Source organism: Canis lupus, chromosome 18 (assembly GCF_048164855.1).
Source record: "Canis lupus baileyi chromosome 18, mCanLup2.hap1, whole genome shotgun sequence".
Classification (NCBI taxonomy): Eukaryota; Metazoa; Chordata; class Mammalia; order Carnivora; family Canidae; genus Canis; species Canis lupus.
The window spans coordinates 33,445,085-33,470,929 of NC_132855.1; the positions used below are offsets into that span (position 1 = coordinate 33,445,085).

Consider the following 25,845-nt stretch of genomic DNA (forward strand, 5'->3'; position numbering starts at 1 on the left):
TAAAACAAAGTTGATAGTCACACAATGTAGAATGTACTGGCAGCCTGAGGATTCACTGGCATTTGACTCATCATTTGTTCTCTTGATTTAAAATAATTCTCTTGAGGGATGCCTGGGTGGCTCAGCGGTTGAGTGTCTGCTTTCTGCTCAAGGCATGATCCCAGTCTGGGGATTGAGTCCCACATCAGGCTCCCTGCGAGGAGCCTGCTTCTCCCTCTGCCTATCTATCTCTCTGCCTCTCTTTCTCTGTCTGTCATGAATAAATAAATAAATAAAATCTTAAATAAATAAATAAGATAATTCTGTTGAGTTATTTAAAAAGTGTCTATGCCAGTGATACCTAAGTACATATCTTTTGCCTAGTCACCACAAGTAAACAGTAAACCAAGGTGTCTAACAAGCAAAATAAAATATAATTAAAGCATTAAGAAAATCACAGCACTTTACAAATAAGTGTGACCGAGCGTAAACACCTGATCACCAAACTGCAGTTCAAGGCTTTGTTCTACAGAACCCTGTCTTAACCAGATGCTGCCTTTCTCCAGCTTCATTTAGCCATAGGCTCTGGCTTACCTAACTTATTACTGAGATAACCAGGATATACCAATCTGAGCCTGGGAGGTGTCCATGGCATCTGCTTCTACAATCTGCCCAGTCTACTCAACTGTCTTTGGTTCCCTGCTGACAGCAAGGCCCTTCCTGGAGCTAGAACCCTGCTGAACCACTAGTCTACTTGGTTGATACCCTGATACAATGTCTGGAAAAGCCTACTGGTTCCTGCCTCAAGGGCTTTACGGAGTTCCTACTAAAAGCTCCCTGCTCAGAACAAAACACCAGGAATATTCACCTCTCCGTAACAGTCCTCATTTCCTAGAAAATTCTGTTACTACCTCTTTGCTTATTTCTGATGGAGGTACCATCTATAGCCACACAAGATTACAGAGACCAAGCACATTTGATCCTCACTTTTTTTTTTCTCCTCACTTCAGGAGAAACCAAGATATCTGTTAGCCATACCTTTCAATGTATGGTGCTTCGAAGCATAGGTTCTTAGCAATGTAAAGTGTTGAGATACTTCTGAAAAAGAGCTATGTGGTGTCCTCACTCCAGAGAAATGCACATATGCCTAGATGCTCAAAATTTGTTTCACAGATTAAAGGGGACTAACAAATTCTCTAATATGCCTCCCAGGATTAAGACCTGCTTTAGACTGAATCATCTAAGGCCCAGGTGCTTTATATCTTCAGGTGCATATGAACCCCTAATTCCAATTACCTTACATACTTGAACACAGGAACATTTAACCCCTAAAAAAATCTTACCTCATTTTTCTCAGGGTAAGCATAAAAATTAAATATATAAACTTTTAGAAAATAAGTCAAAGCCTACTTTATAATATTTAGTATCTTAACCTAATTACACATCTCTGTTTAAAATTACATTTCTAAAAGAATAGATTTATTTTAAAATACTGCTCTGGTTTTCCACTCTTATCGCTCACGCAGCAATTTGCTCACTTCTCCATATTTGCCTTCCATGCCACTTGTATGCCTTTTCTATCATCACTTAGCTTCCTGTTGTCGTCCACCGGTTTTAACATCCATCTGTTTTTCACTTCTGTTCAAATTTTCAAAATACATTACTTTTAATCCATATATGATGGAAACTATAACCCAAATAAAGAACCAAAACACTAAACCTCATATCCACCCCATAAATATGTACATGTGGCCTCCATGATAGACTCACTTGCTTTTTAAAGTGATCTTAATGTTCATCTACACCTGCAAGTGAGGTAATACCCCTAGTAATAAAAAGCATACGGATGCATCAGATTCTTGAGTGGAGAAATGAATTGTTTTCTGGTGAGTACGCCTACTCTAAGCTCTATTTTGATGTGCAAATTGATTTTTAAAAAGCTCTATAGGATGAGAGATTGTAATTACTTAAACGTTAGGCAATTTTCATGTTTCTAAGGTATAATTTGGGGAAGAAAAACATTATATTCAGACAGATGAGAATAAAACATGTTACACTGTAAAATTCAGTTAAAATTTCCCCACTTCAAACATGTCGACAGACTTATTCCCTAAAAGAAACTAAAGCCTTCTTAGGTATCTTTTGTGTAAAGTCAATTTCAGGAAGTACTTCTCCAAATCTCCACCTTTCATAACTTTATCGGGAAAACAGCACAAATATCAACTATAAGAAAACAGATAGATGGAAAGAGAGATGATACCCAGATGGTAGATACAAATATTGTTCTCCCTATTATTTCCCATAATAACATATACTTTTCCCTTGATTACTTACTGCCTGCCTCCACTGTTACTTTGTATCTCTGGTTTTCTTTTTTTTAAGATTTTATTTATTGGGATCCCTGGGTGGCGCAGTGGTTTGGCTCCTGCCTTCGGCCCAGGGCGCGATCCTGGAGTCCCGGGATCGAATCCCACGTCGGGCTCCCGGTGCATGGAGCCTGCTTCTCCCTCTGTCTGTGTCTCTGCCTCTCTCTCTCTCTCTCTCTCTCTCTGTGACTATCAGACATAAATAAAAATTTTTAAAAAAGAATATTTTATTTATTTATTCATGAGAGACACAGAGAGAGAGAGAGAGGCAGAGACACAGGCAGAGGGAGAAGCACGCTCCTCACAGGGAGCCTGATGTAGGACTGGATCCCCAAACTGGGATCACGCCCTGAACCAAAGGAAGACACACTCAACTGCTGAGCCACCTGGGGACCCCTCCCTGGGGTTTTCTTACTTCCAAATGTTTTCTGAGCCAATATATCGTATTAGAATATTGATTTTTGCTTTATTTGTATTGTTGTAAAATAATAAGGAAAGCAATAGAATTGTTTTGTTTTAGATAGCTCTTTTCTTTACCTGTTGGAAGCAGGCTCCATGCAGGGAGCCCAATGTGGGACTCGATCCCAGGACTCCAGGATCACGTGCTGAGCCAAAGGCAGACGGTCAACCACTGAGCCACCCAAGCCTCCCAGAACCTATCTTTCAATCATGAACAAAGCACTATGTTTGTTGAATTCTAGAAATCTATGTTTTATTATGATTGCACAACAGAATACACTATTGAATTAATAGCATCATATTTCTGCAAATCTTTAAGTTCTAATTATTTTCAGCATTGTGAAATGCAAGGCAGATTATAAAAAAGCATAAACTTATAATCAATAGTATAAAAAGAAAAATTTGCTTTTGATCAATCATTTCATGGCAAATGGCAGTGGCCTCAAATTGGATGGGGGGTGGGGAGCACATGTAAGAAAACAACACAGTCCATGAAAACAATACAATTAAGAAAGGAGAGTCGGAAGAAAGGCAGGCAGGGAAAAACAACCCCTATCCCCCAACCCCCACCTCACCCCTCATCCTAAGAGGAGAACTACCCTTAAAAGGAAAAAGATCCTATCCTGTTATTCTAGGCTTTACTCAATGCCCCAGCTTTAATTCTTCCTACTGGGAGGACTTAGACAACTTGTATGTAATAGAAAGGAAGGGAATGGCCTTGGGCATCCAAACCCAGGCCCAGGGGACCGGCTCAACAGCCAGTGGGATATTTAAACAAAAAGCTGCATCCAGTGGCCTGCCACTGACTGGCATGCCTCAGGGCAGTGGCAGCCCCAGCCTTTTTGGTCCCCAAGGCTCCGAAACAGCATCCTGGAAGGAGCCCTCCACCTTTTCCCAGGTGAGCAACAATCTGATAAGTAAATGAGGGCGTGGACAAAAACTTGATTGGGTACCAGGTGCATAGAGGGTTAATCAAACTAAGGCACAAAGAGCCCAAACACCAAAGAACCCATAAAAGCCCGTAGATTTAACCACCAAATCGGCAACTCTCTCAGGTCCCCTCCCTCTTTGGGAGCTTTGTTACTATCGCTCAGTAAACTTTGGTTTGCTGCCCATCACTCTTCATCTGGTCTACCTCTTCATTCTTCCCAGCAGCATGACCAAAAACCTCAGATATGGAAGGAAAAGAAGTCCTGCAACACAATGTATCTGCTCTCTACCCAGCCTAATACTCTTTCCCTGTAACTGAACAAAGATACATTCTCTCATTAGTTTTGTGAGATATTTACATAGACATTCAAAACATATTGATTTGTTTAATTTGGTCACTATTATTTTGACTAATTTCACTTTTTTACATTTATATATCTGTGTGAAATACATTCATCTATAATTTTACTAAAGGCAGAAGTACATTTTAAATGTCTTACTCTAAGACTTTGGGTACAATATAAAGTTACCTTACAGATCCAGCCCTTTGCACAAATGGAATCATTTATGTTTTACTTCTTTTTAATTGAACTAGTTATAGTTGTCGACATTTAAAAACAAGAGACATCAGATAAAAATCTAGGTATCTGGCTTCCTTTGACAAAAGAAAGATCTGGTGTGACTAGACCTACTTTCTCTCACTTTTTCATTTACCCTACATGCCAACTATCTACTCTTTTTTTTTTTTTTTCAGTCAGTCCTCAAAATTGTAGACTTCATCTATTTTATTCAGAGTATCTGTCTGGCTCCTGAAGACCTTTAAGTTTGAAAATTTGGCTCAAATTTTCTTTAACAAATCACGAATGAACTAGAATTCTGATTCTTTATGAGATTCTTCTGTAATTCATACCAAACAATAATACCAACCCATGTAGTGCGCTTTTTTAAGGTAGCATCGCAGAGTGAATAAGTAACTAAATATATCTAGCTAAAATTACATCTAGTATGGCTTTGTACCGATAATTGTAACGTGTCTTTCTTACTCAAAACTAAATCTCAGCGGTCGACAGGGAATAGTTCAATGTGGATAGATAATCACCTAACCTTTTTGCCTAGTATACTTGACATTCTTTTCCTTGGAGTCATATGCCCAAGAAAGAAAAAATATGATAGAAAACAAATATCTATAACAAAATGGCAGTCATTAAGGCTAATAAGATTACAGCTCAATATACAGGGAAGAGAGAATGATCTGGACCCTGAGGTAAAACCTTAAAGAAACTCATTTTTCTATCACCACTGAGAATACTTTTAGGATGAAAGGTACTAAAATAAGTTGGCAAAATGAAACCTCTCTGCATATGGTGTTTACTCAGAAGGGTGCTGAGCCAAAGAGACCTTCAGCCATAGCAAGTTGGACCTTCTCTGGCATGAGATCATTTCAAGAGCTGCCCCCGACAAAGGCTTAGGCTTTTGTGCCCGTTAGGCGCAGTGTGAAAGGTCTTCATTCACTTGCCAGCTGGCATGGTAGACCGTTATCTAAAGATGTGAACAGCCACAGCAGTGGCCTGGCTGCTACTGGAAACCAAAGCGACAATTAATTATGGATGGAATGTGGCCAGGCAAGGCTGCAATTGTAATCAAATGAGACCACACTGAGGAAAAATAACATTTTATCCCATACTGGGTACCTCACAGATAGATTTATGACTACACTGCCAGTTGGAGATAAAGTAAAAATCAATCATATTATTCATATGAGTAACATAAGCAAGGGCTGGTGAAACAAAAAAACATGCTTCCTATGATTATGTTGCAGATACTTCATTTATATACAGCTTCATTCGGCAGAAATGCAGATCCTCAACCTTTTTTTTTTTTTTCTTTTTTAATGAAAGCTGAGAAATACATTATCAGCTGGCACTATAATGAAGAGATCTGGGAAATTTTATATTCAAAGCCTGGGTTGCAAAAATATATTACAATATTTCCTGCTTACTGCCTTGCTCATATTTTATTATGATAACTCTATTGCATTTTGAAATGTGGAGCCTCGAAGCTACAGAGTATCTACAGTCAACAAATAGAAAAGCGTTTTAATTATGTCCATGAATAATCAAAAAGAGAAAAAAAAAAACTAACGCCAAATCTGTGCAATAAAAAAGCTAAAGAACCTATGTTTCTTTAGAAGCACAGTTTAAATCTCAGTCTAGTTCCATAAAGGAAGAATCATCATTAGATGAACATTCCCTGAAAGAGATAGTCTTTGGAAGATTAACTTGCCAAGCTAAACAGAGAAACTATTGCAGTAAACCACAGGTTAATAGAGAAGAATAACTCATGGACTAGTATTAGTTTATGATATACCTTTTTTAAAAAATAAAAAAAAAGCCATCTGTTGATGCAGTGAAGGTATGCACTTATCTATCACTAATGGAAGTGATAATTCTTTTCTTTTTAAGATATTATTTATTTTAAAGAGGGTTTAGGAGAGGCAGAGGGAGAGACAGTCTCAAGAAAGCAAAGTCCATGCTGCTGAGCGTAGAACCCCACATGGGGCTTGATCTTATGATCCTTAGATCACGACCTGAGATGAAACCAAGAGTCAGCCGCTTAACCAACTGTACCCACTAATACATTCCCTTTTTAAAAATCCCTTAGAAGGTGACTGTTTTGTGTATAAGTTTAAGCAACTTTGACATTTAAAATGAAAATGCAGGGGCTCCTGGGTGACTCAGTCGGTGGATTATCTGCCTTTGGTTCAGGTCATGATCTCAGGGTCCTGGGATGGAGCCCCCTGTCTGGCGCCCTGCTCAACAGGGAGTCTGCTTCTCCTTCTCTCTGCTCATGCTCTCTCTCTCTCTCTCTCTCTGTCTCTTGCAAAATAAATTAGTGAAATATTTTTTTAAAATAAAAATAAATAAATAAAATGAAATGAAAATGTATACCAATCTAACTCCAAAATCTACAAAGTGTCTGGGCAACCGAGATCTTCAAAAACAACAGCCATGGAGATTTTACACAGGAACTGGAGTCTCTCTGCCCAAATCCTCAATTCCACGTCACCTTCCACCCCTTTCTGTCACTTGCCAAGCTGTCTGTGAGTGTGGTGACTGGAGAGGAACCAAGGCATTCCGGCAAAGGAAGAGGTATGCAGAATGCCATAGCAGGCCCCATCCTTCTGTAACACTGCATTCACCACCAACAACCACTCCCCCCTCCGCTCCCTTCCAATCCCCCTCAGTGTCCAACCCCGCACCCGCACTGCAAAAGCCAGAATATCTAGGGGACTCAGACCCCAGGGAGTCACATTTAATAATTGCTTAACCAGCAAGGGGTCCTCTCAAGGAATGGGACATTAGACATGCTAATGAGAAGGGGCATGGATTGGTGGTAAACAAACAAATCTACAAGCCAATAGCAGGGTGATTGCATTTGTAGGTGTCTTTACCTTCCCCACTCTGGAGGGGGCTGCAGCTCTGGAGTTGGTTCTAATTAAATTACACAATAAATATTGCTGTAATGGCAATGTTTTTTTTCAAAAGGTCTCTATTGGTTTAGCGTGGCACAACTGCTTTTGTCTTTCTCGGTTGCCTTGTTCCTCATAATTAAGCAACTAAATACCTTTGTCCACTTTAAAGGTGGGTGGAGGGTTTTGAGGGGGTTTAGTTTTGGTTTTTTGGTGTTTTTTTTGTTTTCTGTTGTTTTTCCTTTAGTGCATTTGAATTCAAGCTCAATTAACAAGTACACTACAAAGAATTCTAGGAGGCAGATACTTCAAACGTGGACAGAGAGAAGCACCATGTGGAAAACCTTTTAAATGTGAAGATTAGAATGACCATTAGCAACAGTATCCCCAAATTCCTTTACTACGTAAGTAACCCCCCCGCCAAAGGTGAACAAAGCTTCCATTTGTTTTCCTACAAACTGAATTCCTTCTTTCTCTGTGACTGAAAAACAAAATATTGGGATGCGGTTACTTGTATGTTTTTCCTGATGTAAAAAGCAAGCAAGGCTGAGAAACAGAATTTTCAAACTGCCAAGGAATGTTTGTGTGTGTGTGTGTGTGTGTGTGTGTGTGTCTGTAAAACCAGGCGGGGTGAAAAAAAGACACCATGCTAGACTACAGTCTCCTAATTTCCTTCATAATTCAGCACTCCAACTTGATTTTTACAGAAATCTTTTCATTTCTCTTCAGACTAGGTTTTGTCCTCAGCCCCAAACTCATGTATATGATTCCTACCTGGTTCTTTTTTTTTTTTTTTTTAATTTTTATTTATTTATGATAGTCACACAGAGAGAGAGAGAGAGAGAGGCAGAGACATAGGCAGAAGGAGAAGCAGGCTCCATGCACCGGGAGCCCGACGTGGGATTCGATCCCGGGTCTCCAGGATCGCGCCCTGGGCCAAAGGCAGGCGCCAAACCGCTGCGCCACCCAGGGATCCCCCTACCTGGTTCTATGCAATTCTTTTTAGAATCCCAGAACCTGTCACCTCCCAAGAGGCTCCTTCTCCTGCTCAAGCAGACAGAATCAAATAGCTCACTTATCTGTGGTAAGTGTCTCTGCACTGGAACTATATTGAATTCACGTCATGGAATTTTTAGTTATTTCTGCTCAAATTGGTCCCCCACCATCCCACCCTCCATTTCCCTATCCCTACCACTTCTAATTGTCAATGCCATCAGGATTTATTTGAGGCCAGGAAACACACCTTATCTGCTTCAGGATCTGAAGGTGCCTTTACCTTCCCCACTAACAACCTAACACCAAATAGGTCCCCAATATAGTTTGTCAAATTGGATCAAGTTGAAGAATTTAAAGTATATCTGAAGAACGATTGCTAGGTATACAAAACCTCTTTTAGTTTACATTGTTCCATCTTAGAAAATAGATTTAAGAAGACATTTTAAACTACCTAGTCTTACTGTCCCTTCAGTACAGTCTTATCACCACAGCCATCCTAAATGGGGTCCCTAAACAATTAAATTCCTACATATTTAACTCAAGACTTTATAAAGTTATCTGGAGAACTACAATCTTAAGTCAACAGCCTAGGACATGTCACAGGAGAACCCTAGTCTGTTCTCTGCTCAAACCTTCTGTTCTCCCTAACCTTCTACTCCTTTCTAAAAATTACTGAGCTCTCTATGCAGGTAGGTATTGTGTATGGAGGAGAGTCAGGAAATTCCAGACAGAAGAAGAGGCGGCTATTTTGTATAAAGCATGTTATATTAAGTGCTGAACATACACTATTGATTTAATCTCAAAGTATGAGCACATATCCCCATATCCCTGTTTTACACATAAAGAAACTGAGCCTAAGGATTTTCAGCCACAGACAACAAAGTCAGAATTCAAACTCTTTTTTTCTGATCTTAAAAAGTAAATGGCTCTATGACCTTACAAAATTACTAAGCTGTCCCATACTTGTGTTGCATTGCTATTTTTTACCTAGTTGGTGAAAAGTATTTCTTACTTCATCAACAAGTACTTACTGAGTATCCATATGATAAACATGCATCCCATACATACAATACATTCCCAAAACTCTGCTTACTGGTCTAATTTTCAGAAACATACTAGGAAAAAAAAAAGTAAAAAACTACTCTTGCCAGCTATTTCTACCAAAAGTACTTCAGAGTGACAATTCCAGGATAAGAGGAGAGAAACCCTTATAAATATACATTCAAGTCCCAAGCTCTGACTTAATTCTTTATTGAGTAATTTATAAAGAATTAATGTATAAAGAATGATTTGGATCATTATATTTTATTTAAATCATATTTATTTTCAAAGGTGACATACTAATATTAATAGTTTGATATTTTAAGATCATATGTATTTTTTCTCACTAGTATATAATCATAGAGAACATTTCATGGAAAGATTTTTTTATGAATTGTTTATATAATAAAGCTTAATGGAAATTATATGTACTTCTACACTGTAGCTTCATAGACTAATTCAAAACAACAAAACCCTTTGCTTTTAGGGGGACCTAGAGCAGCCTTAGCTTTTGAGCTGGGAAACCAAATCCTGTGCCTTGACCTCTTATTGCTGGCTCTTTCCACATGATGTTTATCTTTCACAGAATACTCTTTTCTGTTTCCTTCCACCATTTGACTACTTCTTACTGATTTTTCCCTCAGCTGAGAACAAACTTCTCCTAGGGATGCTGAACCTAAAATGCACAGACACTCAAGGCCTCTGTGGGTAGAATTGCATCTCATTATAATCCATTTCTTTTGTGAGGTGATGCATGGTATTTCATGCATGTAAAATTTTTTCTCAGGAGGAATTCATGCCATAAAAGAGGTTAAAGGAGTCCCTCCTCGAAATTCCCACTGTGCCCTGGTCTCCTTCCTAAATCAAAACCTTCAGGTCTTGTGTTTTGCCCCCTGAAGGGTAGACTCTTCGAGGCAGGGAAACAGGAGTGTGAGCACTGTATTCCCTCTACCCACATGCTGCTTGTACACAAAAAGGTAATAGGAGATATTTGTAGAAAGAACAGATGAATTATATTGACTCAAAGTGCCCAAACTGCTATTTTATGGCACACACTATTCGGAAGTTACAGATGAATAAAAATGGGAACAGCGATTATAATTAAACACCATTTGATAGAAAAAAATTGTTCAAATCTTAGGGTTCATGAAAAGAATAGATCATGACCTAACAAATACAGCCCCTGTATGTGGTCAGCCTGACTCTGTGTCACAGTTTCCTAGTTGCAGTCTGGAAGTTCTCTCCTACTTCCTACCTGTTCTGGCCCTGGGGGAATGGATATAGGAGGCTGAACTTGTAGAGTCCAATTCTTTGTGACCATTGCCATCTCAATGGCTGGACAAGAATGTTCTCGTGGCTCAGGACAAAGCCTGGTCCCTGAACTCCACCAGCAATCCCAAAACCCCTGGGTTTGTTTTCCTGACTTCATATGACTCGTTGTTATTTAAGAAAATACATTTTACAATGAAAAGAAAGGGAATGAGATATGAACAAATATTTATTATGCATATTCTATGTACAAATATACTACAGCTGTTAGGGATAGGTATAATTCTTTTCTTTTTTTTTTTTTTTTAAAGATTTCATTCATTTATTCATGAGAGACACAGAGAGAGAGGCAGAGACATAGGGAGAGGGAGAAGCAGGCTCCATGCAGGGAACCCGATGTGGGACTCAATCCCAGGACTCCCGGATCATGACCTGAACCAAAGGCAGACACGCTCAACCACTGAACCACCCAGGCACTCCATAATTCTTTTCAAACTATTGTTAAGTGGTAAGTAATTTTTTCAACATCATGCAGCAATTAAATCAAAGAGACTGAGCTTGACCCAAATCTGCGCGCTTCTGCCTAGGATAGGGGGCTAGCTGCTGGGAGAATCAGTCATCAGAAGCAGATGGTTGTTAAACCATTTTATGCCAATAAATGTAGTAATGCTCAAGTGTGTGCTTGGGTCAGGATTGCTGTCTTCCACAGAAAATGTCTTTCTGATTATGTTATTTCATGATCCAAAAGGTGATAATAACAATGACAGAGTTACTGGAGGCAGAGGACCTACATGCTAGACACATAGTAGAGACCTAATGAAAAGTGGCTCCTACTTCTAACATCCTCACGAAGACTGGCCTTAATTTCCACATGGTATCCCTTCAAAACAATAGGATGACCCTGCTGACACTTCACATGCTACTGGTTTAGATGTCAATTCTTCCAATACTTTCCTGATTTCAAACAAGTTTTTGTTCACTGTTTTAGAATCTTTTATTTCATAGACTGCTTCTTGCAATCATTTAAAAATTGTGTCTATGGTAGTCATCTTCAGTTTGTCGCACCTTGGAACTGGGCTTTTGTACTCATGACAGTCAGTCCTTGACCCGGTCCACCCTGGAAAGTGTGAATTCCCAGACACTTCCAGCAATCCAGTCTCTCAGCTGCTAGGCAAAAGAGCTTAGAAGCCCAAAGATAGTCCTTGGAAGAGGGCTGCAGGTGACAGCTGTTAGTGGCAAAACTGTGATGTGAGCAAAGAAGCTGGGGTATGGGGGTTCAGACTCAGTAAAGGGGATCCAGGGTGATCTAGGAGGGCAGCAACAGCATCTGCTGCTGGACATAGTTAATGTATGACTAAGACAAGGAGGCAGGTTTCAATGTGTGGGCTGTGGAATAAGATTCCCATCATAACCACATTTCATATCAAAGATAACCTTGACTATATTTTGATCTAAAACAATAATCATTCCATGAAATATCAGAGAATTTTTAAACAACTTATGTTTTCCATGGTTTCTATTAACACATGAACTATATTTCATTTATTGTGATGCTTACAAATCAATTTTTTTTCTAGTTTGTAACTAATGGACATTCTTAATGGTAATTATATAACTATTCTGGTTATACACAGAACAATCTATTTGGTTGTCTTGATGCAGTAATTCTAGATTTAATAAGGTGATATTGCTTTCCATAGATCAGCTAGATAGCTTATGTCACTGAACCCAAATCTAAGTACTCATTAAGATTCTGCGAATCTGGTAGGAACATTTTTGAACTTGAAGGATGTAGAAATGATCTATTTCTGTTCACCACTAAAGGATGTATGGGATTTGGCATTAAAACCTCCATTATTAAAGACTCTTTCTTAGAACTATATTGCTGGGCATGCCTAATAATAGTCCAGCCTCAGGGCAGGGTGTAGCAAGACTAAAACCAGGAGAATGTGTGTTCGTTCCAAAGACAGTGTTCAATTAAATCCGAGAGGGAAAGAGAACCAATGGGCAAAGCCAAGGTCAATTATGGTGTCAGGCTAGAAGACGCCAACTAATGAATGAGTAAGTACCCTAGTTAATAATCATGGATGAAAGCCAGAAGTAAATGAGGAGGCAGGAAATAGGGGTACAAGGAGAATACCCAACTAAATTCTGGCAAAGAGAACCTTGCTGGCCTAGGGTTCCTTTAAAAATGTGAAGACACTCTTCCTCTGTCGTACAGAGGCAAGAAGGGCATTGAGAAGGCACTGTCTATGCAAGGATATGGCAATCCTTGCGCTTGATCGAAGCACCACATTGTGTCACATGAAGTTTGTATTTCTCCTATCTCTGAAAGATGGTGATTCAGATTCTGGTCAGCGCCATTTCATAGAATTACATTCCACCTGGTACGCAAGAGTCACAGCCAACTTCTCTGGGAACATCCAATTAAAGAGCTAAGACCTATTTAAACTTGGCTTTCTTGTAGTTTTCTTTTAGCTTAATACCACTATTAAACATCATCTATTTAATAGCCCAAGGAAGAGTTTTTGAGGAGTGTTAATGAGACTGTAGCTTATTGTCATCTCAGTTTCTCAATGACTCAATTATATGACATTTACTTATGCCCTTTGAATGACAACAGTCATGCCAGCTGCTGGCTGAAGGGGAATTTTCCAGCAGCACTTAAATAGACTGTTTATCTTCATTAGCTCTTTGTTAGAATTCACTCTGAACAGAGGTGGATGCTGTCGTCCATGTAGAGCAGCCCTACCCCTTTTTTCTGTGGTTCTGATGTCTGCTCAGCTATCTCTTTTTTGGTTATTCATTCAATGTTTAAAATTTTAACTTATATTATCGACATGCTTTCATACATTCCATGCATTAACCTTGATCTAAATTTAATGTTTCTACATTTTCTATCTTAAAATTATAACTCCCACATATGTGCAATCCATTTTTATTCTATATACTACTTCAAGAAGATAAGTAGGATAAACGGTAGGAAAACCTCTTAACCAGGATTCATATCAAACTCCGTTGCCTTTGTTGATTTGTTACAAAGTAGTTTGTAAATTACCTCCTTGGCATGTAATAACAGTAAACTCTCAGACATGCTGCATGAACAATAGGATGGTGTAGTCACTTAAAGATTTGCTCATATAAGAGCCTTCATTTGCAATTTTTTAAAAATGTGTAACATTAAATCTATATTGAGTAATCATTTTTTGATCATTCAAATTATATATTTTCTATTTCACAGAAAAATTGCGAAAGTGACTAATAATAGAGATTATTTCTAAAGGACGAAGGTTAACAGTGTTCCACACATGGGTGTATAAATTTTGGACTTCCAAGGTAGATTACAAGTCTCCATCTCTAAAGGATCTTTGAGGGGCAGCCTGGGTGGCTCAGCGGTTTAGCGCAGCCTTCAAGGAGTCCCACGTCAGGCTCCCTGCATGGAGCCTGCTTCTCCCTCTGTTATGTCTCTGCTTCTCTCTGTCTCTCTCTGTCTCTCTCTGTGTCTCTCATGAATCAATAAATAAAATCTTTAAAAAATAATAAAATAAAGGATCTTTGAACCGGTGTTAAGGTTGAATTGGATTCAAACAATAAAAGAGATAATTGGGGGAAAAAAAAAAAAGAAAGAAAGAAAAATGTATTTCCAGAGTGGCTGAGAAGAATATTAGTCACATCATTTCCGATGGGAATTCCTGGCCTATAAACCTCAACACTGCTTTAAAGAACTCCTCCCCCACTTTCCACTGACATTTTTACCACTATATTCTTAAATATGAAGCTATGTTTGTAAAGGCAGCAATTTTAAATATTGGTCTGACTACTGTATCTAAACAAGTGTTAATCTAGTTTTCCATACCTTCCTTGTGTCTAAAGATATGTCATTTAAATAAATGCATATGTATGTATATTATTTATTATATGCTTACTATTTTTGAGGAGCTGCTAAGTGGATAAATGAGAACTGCCCTTCAAAATTCTTTCCCACCTGAGGGTCTTTGAATTGGGTGTTCTCTCAGCCTGGAATGCTCTTCCCCAACTCCCTTACAAGTTTTAGCCTTCCTTAACAACATATCAAGAAGTAGAACTCTTGGGGCACCTAGGTGGCTCAGTAAATTAAGCCTAAGTCTCTTGATTTTGGCTCAGGTCATTATGTTGTTGTGCCCAAGATTGCGAATCTGAGAAACCACCAAGGAGTTGACACCAATGCAAATGCACAAGGGTTTATTAGCAAGATTGAGCTTGGGTCCAAGTATACCTACCAGAGCGGAACAGGGACTTGGACCCCGAGGTGGGTTCCAGCTGGGTTTTTATGAGCTGGTCTAGGGGACCTCCAGAAGGGGTGTAGGAATTTCTCAAGTTCTGTTTACATTCTTATATGGGGCTTTCAAGGGCATTAAGTTCTGTTCTCATTCTAATATGGGACTTTCTAGGGTGTTAAGCTGTTTTTTCCTGTAACTGAAGCAAGGTAAATTTCAGCTCTTATTTACAGGGGTCTGAGATGGCTGTACTTGTGCTAATGCTGAACTTAAGGTGGAATGGCCTTAATTTTCTCGGTCTCCACAATGTCAAGGCCCTGGAATCAAGCCTCATGATAGGCTGAGCACGGAGCCTGCTTAGAATTCTCTCTCTCCAGGAAGTCTGGGTGGCTCAGTGGTTGAGTGTCTGCCGCTGGCTCAGGGGCTCAGGGCAAGATCCCCAAATCCAGATCAAGTCCCAAACTGGGTTCCCTTCAGGGAGCCTGCTTCTCCCTCTGCCTAGGTCTCTGCCTCTCTCCCTCTCTCTCTCTGTCTCTCATGAATAAATAAATAAATCTTAAAAAAAAAAAAAGAGGGATTCTCTCTCTCCCTTTCCCTCTGCTCTTCCCCCCAACTCATGCTTGCTCTTTCTTTCTCAAATAAAAAACAAATCTCTCTCTCTTTTAAAGATTTTCCTTATTTATTTGACAGAGAGAGAGAGAGAGAGAGAGAGAGAGAACACAAGCAGGGGGAGTAGCAAAGGGAAAGGAAGAAAGAGGCTCCCCACTGAGTAGAGAGCCCAATGCACAGCTGGATCCCAGGACCCTGGGATCATGACCTTAGCTAAAAGCAGATGCTTAACTGACCGAGCCACCCAGGAGCCCCAAAAAATATATCTTAAAAAAAAGTAGAGCTTTCAACGTTATATCTATCATGCAAATCTATTTCTTTCAAAGCACTCTTCCAAATCTATAACTGACTTACTCACTTATTTGTTAACTTGTTTATGCCTCCCTTCCCATTCATCCAATAGAATTTCCAGTAGGGCAGAAACTTTGTCTTATACACCTCTGATTCCCTTACCCTGGCACATCATAAACACTCACAAAATAGAAATTGAGTAAATGTGTGAATGTTTAATAAATATTATTTCACTTAATCCTCTAAACAATCCCATGTAGTCATTTCAAGGAATTGGGGCTCAAAGAGATTAAGAAGCTTGCCATAGGTGATTTGAGCAGTCAGGCAGCACAAGGATTAAAGGCATGCTCCTAATTTTTATGGATTGTTTGCCTCTCAAACTAATCTAATCTGCAATAGAAAGAAAGCTGAAGAAATTTCCTTTTTTTTTTGTACCTCCACTGGAACAATTAGATATCAGGTCAGTCCAGCCCCAGACCTAGCCCCTAGTCTCCATCCCTGTCTACACACAGCCTTAGGTTCGGCCCTCACTCTTTCTCATCAGTATTGCCCTTGGCCTCCCAATGGGCTCCCTGCTGTAAATGATGTCCTCTATCTTCAACACCCCCACCAGGATGACTGCATAGACTGAACACTTCTGTTGAAATTTCTCAGTGGCTTCCCAAACTGTAGGATCAAACTCCTTAGCTTTGCAACTGCCTTGAGAAACTGGCTTCTGCTCTCTTCTCCTATGCACTCCTCTTACTCCCTGCATTAAGACCTATGTTCAGCCTATGAGACATTGACATTCTTCTCTCTCCTGTATTTGTATATTTCCTCTGAATGTGTTTCCCAGACTCGTCTCCCTGATTCACATCTAATTGTCCTTCAGTACTCAGAACAAACATCATTTCTCAATGGTCTTCCCAGACCTAATCCCCCTAGTCCCACCACCACTAAGCTGAGAATCCCCCAGTTCTAGGCTCTGGCCTGCCATAAAACCCAGAACAAGCCTCAATATGATGGCATTTCACAGCATGTAATAATTGTCACATGTGTGGTGTTTTTCTTTTGTGTTATGCCATTTTTTAAAAATCTGGCAGTACTTGATGGACTCCCTGAGGGCATGTTCCTAGCATAGTACCTGGTATAAAATAATGCTTCAGAAGTTATTTGTTGGAAGAATGAATTAAAGGGTGAATGTATTTTTTTTAAATGATTGCAATTAAGTTCAATAAAGAGAAGAAAGGAAAGTCAGAATCAATTAAACAGTATCAGGAGTCGTGGCTCAGAAGCACCAAGGATTCGGCCTCTGACTGTGGTGCTGAAGAGCCTCTGTGGGAGAGCAGAGTGGGTGTTCCTCACTGCATCAGTTCAGGCCTCAAAAGGGCTTCAAAAGTACAATGGAAGGGATCCCTGGGTGGCACAGCGGTTTGGCGCCTGCCTTTGGCCCAGGGTGCGATCCTGGAGACCCGGGATCGAATCCCACGTCGGGCTCCCGGTGCATGGAGCCTGCTTCTCCCTCTGCCTGTGTCTCTGCCTCTCTCTCTCTCTCTGTGACTATCATAAAAAAAAAAAAAAAAAAAAAAAGTACAATGGAAGATACATAAACAAGATGGCCAGCCTTCTTTGGCACCTTGCAAACCAATGGGAGAGACACATTACTTTTCAACGGAATTCATATGAGCCCCATGACTTCGTTTTATTCAAGAGGTAGGACCTGAAATTCCATCAGAAATCATTTGATGTGGTCTTTATTTTCAACTAGTAAATCATCTTGAAAGGCCAAATTGCCTCTAATGATTGATTTCACACATTTGCTCTAAAACTCTCCTCTTGGATACATAGTTCAAAGACTCTATAAGGTGAAGAGCAATCCCATGTTCAGAAATTCAGCAGCTGCTTAAACGTATGCTTGATTATTTTTTTAATCTTATTGTAAAAAACCTCCGGGTTAGAGGCCTCCTGAGAAATAACTTTTTAGTCATACTCACCAAATCCTATTTTGCAGATTGCCGAGATGCATCATGCTATATATACATTTCAGACAGCAATTCCTAGAGAGCAAGGACAGTGCCAGCCAGCCAGACTGCTCAGGGGACACAGAACTGCAAACAAAAAGCAAGGTGGAATTTTTTTTTTCTAGTAGGCCTTGAAGAATTATTTTGCTTTCCCTTTGTCCAGGTTTCCATGGAAACCCCTCTCCTGGAAATGTGCAGTTCTTCAGAGCCCTCGTCATGAATGCAAGCAGAAGACAAACCTGGAGCTGTAATCTATTTTAGTGCTGCCATGAATCGATGGAATAAAGGAATATTGTTATATTCATAAAGAAGTCAGTCAACATGAAAATGAGTATAATGAGCAAACAATGGTTTGGATGATACCTTTAATTTTCCTTCTGCCTTTGGGTAAATAGAATGTAGACATCTGCTGCAGGGTTTAGGTTTCTTACTTAATACCTGCAATAAGGAGCAGTATAATAGCGGTCTGAAGGTACCATATTCATCCTGTGAACTTAAGCAAAATGAAATAAACATTTTCAAAATACTATAAGTAGACTATTTCAAAATACTATAAGTAGACCCGGAAGTTACCTTTTTTTATCTCTAAGAAACAATTCAGGAAAAATACCATTGTAAGGACAGGTAAAAGTAGGAGAGATTATGCTTTTAGTTCAAGAAGAATTTGATGTCGATGTTGTTAAGAAGATCCGTGCTACTAGGAAGAGCCCCTAGGAAGTGTCAGAAGTAACCAATATGCCAGTAATATCATGTATTATAGGAGGAGCAGAGAAATTCGCCAAACTCCTAGGAACAGAACAGGGAAAAGAAAACTGTCATATTCCGTGTATGAGAAAGAAGGGAAGCAATGTTTATAAATCGGGGAGTCTACGCCACATACTGTTGGGACTTCGCCCAGGCGGCACCGACTCATGGATGTGCCAGGTGCCTGGAACACCACAGTAAAGAGGAGAGGTTCCTTCCTTCCTTCCGGAAGCACATCTCCCAGCAGAAGGCAGAGGAGACACATACGAAAGAGCTGGCTTCATAATTACTGAATTACAAACTGCCAGGTGTGCTGTAGAAGAGAAGTCCAGGTTTCCATAAGAGGAGGTAAGGAAAGAGCCTGACTTTACATATATTACTGCTCTCACAATAATCCTTTGGGTTAGAGGGATAGAGAAAGTAAGAAATATCCCTCAACTGTCAATCAGGAACTAAATATTTGAGTCAGGATTTGAGTCATTCTGTCAGGGTTCATGGTCTTCTTCCTAGATCACATGATTTTGTGAAGTGGCTGTGTCAATTTTATTCTAAATGTTGAAGAATTTGCGAGAAATGAAATATATTTGTCAGAAGATGCTAGAATGCGTGTGATGTCCAGATCTCCCTGACTCATTTTCTTAATAAGCACTGAGGGAGTCTCCTTTAAGGAATCCTTTGGAACTGACCATTCTATCAAAATGACTCATTTAAATACTTACGAATTTGCCTATCTGCAGACACAGACACATCCCGCTTCAGATTCTCAAAGCCAACCCAATGCCTGGGCTGGGAAGTCCGCGTGTTCACATCACTATGCTAGTGCCAGCGCGTGAGTGAAATCCACATGCTCCCCAGTCAGCGGCATTCAGATCTTCCCCCTGACCTGCCACTGCCACCCACTTCATTATCCTCGTACGTGCCTGTCACTCTAACTCAACTACAAACAACTTGGAAGGTATAAGACACATATTACATATCTTTGTACCATAGTGACAAGCATCATACTTTGTCACAATAGCTCTTCAGTTGTTAAATAAGTTAAAATGCTCTCCATCTAAGATTTCATAATACTTTCATTAAATATTGTTTCAACCAGATTCAAAGGTCATATAATACATTCACATTATCAACTAATTTTGAATGTTTTTTTCTAGGAGTCTTATTTCTGTAAGAAGCTTATTAGCTACTGTTGTAATGATATTATTCTGCGATCTGACTTGAAATGAGTCAAGCTTCCTCTTTCAGGAAAAGCTGTAGAAAGGGATGGAATATCATTTCATTTGATATTATCATTAAGCCTCCTAATTCTTTGGAAATAAAGGCTTTCATAATTTTCTTCTAGTTGTTCTGCCAGTTTTCTCCTCCTTTTCTAGAATTGTAAGCTTTGCAATCTCTTAAGTGGGCTGTCCTAAAAAGAACAACTACGGAGTTTTTTTTTTTTTTTTTTTTTTTAGAAGGTGTTTTGGTATCCACTCTGGTGAAACATGGTACAGAATACCCTCAAACGCCATGTGACAACGTCAACAAAATATCCTCAGAAGTGGAGTGATCCTGTTACCCAAGATTACCCAAGGAGGAAGGAGCTACGATCTTGCCATTTTGGTAAAGGCAAGAACCCAAGCCCTGAATCATTTCACCAATCCTCTTACTTCAATTCAGTTCAAACATCTACTAAGCATCTACTGTGCCCCAGTAAGAGATGCTGCTGGTACAAAAGTTAATCAAGGGCCACATCCTGCCCTTAAACCAGGGGTTGGGGAGTGGGGGGGGGGGGGTGGACAAGACATGGAAATGGATAATATCTTCTAGAATGAGAGGAACAAGATCTCTATCCTTCCACACCTCCCACTTTCATGTCCCACTCCCCACACACAGATAACTCTTTTTCCCCGTGAGAATTCAAGAAGAAATTACATAAACTTTAATAACGTATAGACAATGCAATGACTAACTGCCTCTGACTCATAATCTTCCTCACCCCATATATTTTTTTCTGAAAAATGTCCCACATTCTCCAAAATTTTCCACTCTAGCATCCAACTGTGGACCAGGAATTAACAAAGATTCTTGACTCTTTTGACATCCTAGAAACTCCTAAAAAGGATACTTTTCCCCAAAAAAACACCCAAATCCATCAACGTTTTTTTTTGTCTATAGATTTTTATGTGCCTCTCTATTTCAATATCTCCTAATACATGTTCTTCATAACTAGTCCAGGGGATACTTAGATAGAGAAAGGTGGTTGCTGAGGAGAGAGTTCTATGGTCAAATAATCTTGGAAAAGTCTACATACTAACCTCTCTCAGAGATTCTTAAGACATATTACAATAAAGTCTCTGAGAAGTCTTGCAATACAGAAATTTAATTACTTTTATTTAACTGGGCACTTCCATAACTTACTTGGTCAAAATACTTTTTGACCTTAAAACTTAATATTCTGAGAAATTAGTTTTTCATGAAACACATTTAGGAAACAGTTTTGTAATCGATACCTTTGAAATTATTTGGCTGAGAATGGAAACCTTCCATTCTGCAGAGCTAAAATCTTGTAATTCGTTCATCAAGTATTTGTTGAACATCTCCTATCTGCTAAGCACTTAACTCCCACTTGTTAGCTTAAGTCTCAGCCAAACCACAGGGGTCAATCATGTCATCAAACATGCAAAATATAAAGAAACACAATGACTAGATGCAGAGCTGAGGTTGGAGCTCGGTGAAAGGAATATGACTGAATATTAACTACTGGAAAGAAGGAATATTGTCCTAACAGAGCTAATAACAAAATGGATTTGATGCTCATCTCTGGAACACTGTGGAGATGATTTATATATTCTTTATATTTCTCATGTTTCACAAGATGGTATCAAAATTTAAATTGGGGGCACCTGGATGGCTCAGTGGTTGAGCGTCTGCCTTCGGCTCAGGTTGTTATAGCGGGGTCCTGGGATCAAGTCCTGCAACGGGCTCCTTGCAGGGAGCCTGCTCCTCCCTCTGCCTATGTCTCTGTCTGTCTCTCTGTCTCTCATGAATAAATAAACAAAATCTTAAAAACAAAACAAAATTTAAATTGGTCTTTGTTTTCCATAATGATTTGGGAATACACAAATTCCAAAATATCTAATACATCTTTCCTCCAAAAAATCTAAGAAGTTTTGATATTATCTGTCTGGCATCATTAAATACTCATCTCAAAAGACATTAAAATAGTCTCCACATATCAAAACTTAACATCTTAAATAAAACAAGAGTTGAAGTTGCACTCATATATAAAAGTAGTAACTCACTGAATTAGTAACAGAACAATTGATCCTCTTTTTCAGAAGTAGTGATAGATGGTTACAATAATAATAACACCTGGGGATCCCTGGGTGGTGCAGCGGTTTGGCACCTGCCTTTGGCCCAGGGCACGATCCTGGAGATCGAATCCCACACCGGGCTCCTGGTGCATGGAGCCTGCTTCTTCCTCTGCCTATGTCTCTGCCTCTCTCTCTCTCTCTCTCTCTGTGACTATCATAAATAAATAAATAAATAAATAAATAAATAAATAAATAAATAAATAAATAAATAAATAAATAAATAAATAAATAAATCGATAATAATAACACCTTACATTTGAGATTTGTTATACCCCTCAATTACTTTCAGGTTACTTATCAAGTAGATTGTAGTGAAAAATGAGAAGTACAAATGAGCATCTTCACTGTATCATTTGGATATTAGGTCACGAAAAGTTTAAGTACAGTTGAGCTAGAATCCAAATAAGAAAACTGCTCTCTCCTGTTCCTCCAGTAGAAGACTGAAAATCTTCATACAGTCTCTTGTAATCACTTCTATGATGAACCAGCAGTATAGTTGAGAAAAACAATAGTGTAACACACAATAGTGTAGCAATGCTGTCTTATGTCACAGGTAAGGAAAGATGAGACCCAGAAGTGTTATGACTTGGCCAAGCTCTGAGAAATATAAAAACGATTGCACAACCAAGGTAATAGAAATACAAAAGCCATTACACAACAAATTTAAACTCTGAAAGCTCATTTGCATGGAGAATGTCAATATAGATAATGAGACTGTTTCATCTGTTCTAGTGTCTTCAGCAGCTTCTGAACACATCTGCTGGCTCATGTGTCCTCTCTAATGAAGCTGAATTTGTCCTTGAACGCGTCTCATAGCCAATTTACAGAGAATTAAAATGTCACGAGGTGAGTTGTTTAATGAGGTCAATTATTTAATTTCTGGTACTATTTTGAGGTTACAGGGCTAAAAGTAGCTTTTAAAAGTCTATCATTTAAGGGTGCCTGGCTGACTCAGTTGGTGAAACATGGGACTCTTGGTCTCAGGGTTGTGAGTTCAAGCACCATGTTGGTGTAGAGATTACTTAAAAATAAAATATTGGGAAGCCAGGGTGGCTCAGTGGTTGAGCATCTGCCTTTGGCTCAGGGCAAGATCCCAGGATCCTGGGATTGAGTCCCACATCAGGTTCCCCACAGGCAGTCTGCTTCTCCCTGTGCCTGTGTCTCTGCCTGTCTCTCATGAATGAATAAATAAATAAAATCTGTAAAAAATAATAATAATAATAAAAGTAAAAACTTTAAAAATAAATACATATAGGGATGCCTTGGAGGCTCTGTCATTTAGGGATCTGGCTCTTGATCTCAGCTCAGGTCTTGACCTTGGGGTTGTGAGTTCATTGCTCTGAGCTGGACATGGAACCTACTTAAAAATTAAAAATAAATTTAAAAATAAAGTCTGTCTTTTATAAACTTCTTTTACCCCTTTGCTCAACTGTTGTTGGCAACACACCAGTAACATCTGAAGTGAACATAGGTTCATGAGTGGATGTATCCTGCCAAATCAAAGGTAGTCTGGTATTCTTTCAAAAACAAGACTAAATAAATGAAATAAAATAAAAATCAAATTTAAAAAATTAAAATTAGGGCAGCCCTGGTGGCTCAGCGGTTTAGCGCTGCCTTCAGCCCAGGGTGTGATCCTGGAGACCCCAGATCGAGTCCCACATCAGGCACCCTGCATGGAGCCTGCTTCTCCCTCGGCCTGTATCTCTGCCTCTCTGCCTCCCTCCCTCTCTCACTCATGAATCAATAAATAAAATATTAAAAAAATAAATAAATAAAATTAAAAATTAAAATTAGGTAAATAAAAATACTTTTTAGATTAATAATGCTTAAAAATAGTCATACATTATAGAACACACCTATAAAGCATTTTTTATTTTTACTGGTTTCCTGTTCTTTGACTGACATTAATCTCAACTCCTTTTCAGTGTCTATGCATACTTATTACTTTGAGCTGATAAAACCTGGCTTCTGGATTTCTTTTTTTTTTTGGCTTCTGGATTTCTTAACAGTTAACTGAAATATAATACAGATACAACCACATGAGAAGAAATGTCCAAAGACCCACAACAGTAATAAATGATTTTTTAAAGTTTTTAATACATTCATCTCTCAAGTAGCAATAATGCAATGTGTGGAAATGGTAGAGAAATGATTGAACTGTTTTCAACTTCTATTTTGACATATGAGGAAATACATAGCTGGCTTTAATATGTATTTATTCTGCATATTTTTAAAAGTTAGAGATGTAAATATGAATATGACTTTGAAGTAGTGAAAAGGACAGAACGAGACCTAAATTGCAACCCTGACTCCACTAACCTGGCTACTTACATCTTAGCCTCAGTTTCCTCATTTACAAAAATGGTAACCATCAAGCCCACTTGGAAGGTTGCCACCAGGATTAAATATGATAACAAATTGCTATTTGCCCACAGTTAACGTGAATAACAGTATATATTTTTCACTTCTTTCTTACTACATCTTTGCTTTTATGCTTCTGCAGTAGAACTTTCTTCTGCTTACATACCCTAAATTTTAAATGCCTGTACAATTTCTATTTTGTTGCAATGTAAATTTTTTTTTTTTTAAGATTTTATTTATTTATTCATGAGAGACACAGGGAGAGAGAGGCAGAGGGAGAGCGACATGGGGCTCGATCCCAGGTCTTCCGGATCACACCCTCGGCTGAAGGCAGCGCTAAACCACTGAGCCACCTGGGCGGACCTAGCAGTGTAAATCTTGTACCAGTAAGAACTCTGAACTCATGCTCCAGGGTCAAGCACAAAAGGTATATTTTGAGTTTGTTATTATTGTTTTAGGTCCAGAGGGGGAAAAAATACATTTATTAATTTGTCATCTTCCCAAATTTTATCACACTGTGTTCGTGATCTTCTTCATATCTCTATCTAAAAATTAAGTCCTTGGGCAGCCCGGGTGGCTCAGCGGTTTAGCGCCACCTTCAGCCTAGGGCGTGACCCTGGAGACCCCAGATGGAGTCCCACATCCGGCTCCCTGCGAGGAGCCTGCTTCTCCCTCTGCCCATGTCTCTGCCTCTCTTTCTGTCTCTCATGAATAAATACATAAATAATCTTTAAAAAAATATAAATAAATAAAAATGAAGTCCTTTTTTTCTTAACTGAAATTTGTATCTGTACCATCCCATTCAGGCATTTACCCTATATATTTCAAAACTCAAGTCTGTATATGACACCAGTAATCCCCCTCATGTGGAAGCTGCAATGTCAAACAGATCATAGGCCTCCACTGTTTGGGAAAACTAAGGTATTGATACCTGACATCCACCTGGAACTCTACAAATACATGGAAGTCATGGTTCTCACTGACAATTACTATTTCCTCCCCTACTAATTAATATCCTTCTTTGAACATTTTGCAGCTGCAGCTCATACTTTTAGAACAAGTAATCACAAACCACCCTTCACTTGGAACAAGGTCTTCAAGGATTTAGAGATTTGTAATGAACCACACCCTCTCTGTGGGACCCACAGAATTGCAAAGTTCTACCAGGACCCTTTTCTAGCTTCGTGGAAGTGAAAGTAAATTAAACACATCATGGAGTACTAGCTCATTCTAGTTACACTAGAGGATTTGCTCAGCATTAACTGGTTTATCTCCATCAATCTAATTCCGTATTTTTCAAATTCCACATTGCAATTTAATAAGGGATCTTGAAATCAAATTAGTGTTACAGACAACATTTCACAAAGTGAAGAAAGAATAGATATGGAATGGACTGAAACAAATCAAAACAGGAAATATCAGAGTACATTACATGCAACAGGGACAAATATTAACATAGTATTTTGTGAAACTTTTGTTGTTGTTATATGTATGTGTGTGTATGCGTGCATGTGCCTGGGTGGTGATGTAAAAGGTATTTCCTTTTTTTAAATTTTTTAAAAGATTTTATTTATTTGAAATAGAGAGAAAGCATGAGCAGGGCAGAGGGACAGAGAGAGAGAAGGAGAAGCAGACTCCCTGCTAAGCAGCAAGCCTGGCATGGCCAAGGCTCTACCCCAGAACCCTGGGATCATGACCTGAGCCCAAGGCAGGCACTTA

General features: G+C 39.1%; 1 long non-coding RNA gene across 9 annotated transcripts in view; it reads right to left on the reverse strand.

Annotated features, from left to right (window-relative positions):
* The window catches only part of LOC140608957 (uncharacterized), a 562,604-nt gene that overhangs the window by 498,192 nt on the left and 38,567 nt on the right, over positions 1–25,845 (reverse strand). For 7 of the 9 annotated variants that reach the window (XR_012010955.1, XR_012010948.1, XR_012010953.1 and 4 more), the window contains one exon: positions 17,639–17,752. This is a non-coding gene — a long non-coding RNA (uncharacterized lncRNA). Of the gene's footprint in view, positions 1–17,638; positions 17,753–18,028; positions 18,159–25,845 lie in introns of all 9 variants that reach the window. The other 2 variants (XR_012010950.1, XR_012010949.1) reach the window with 1 other exon arrangement.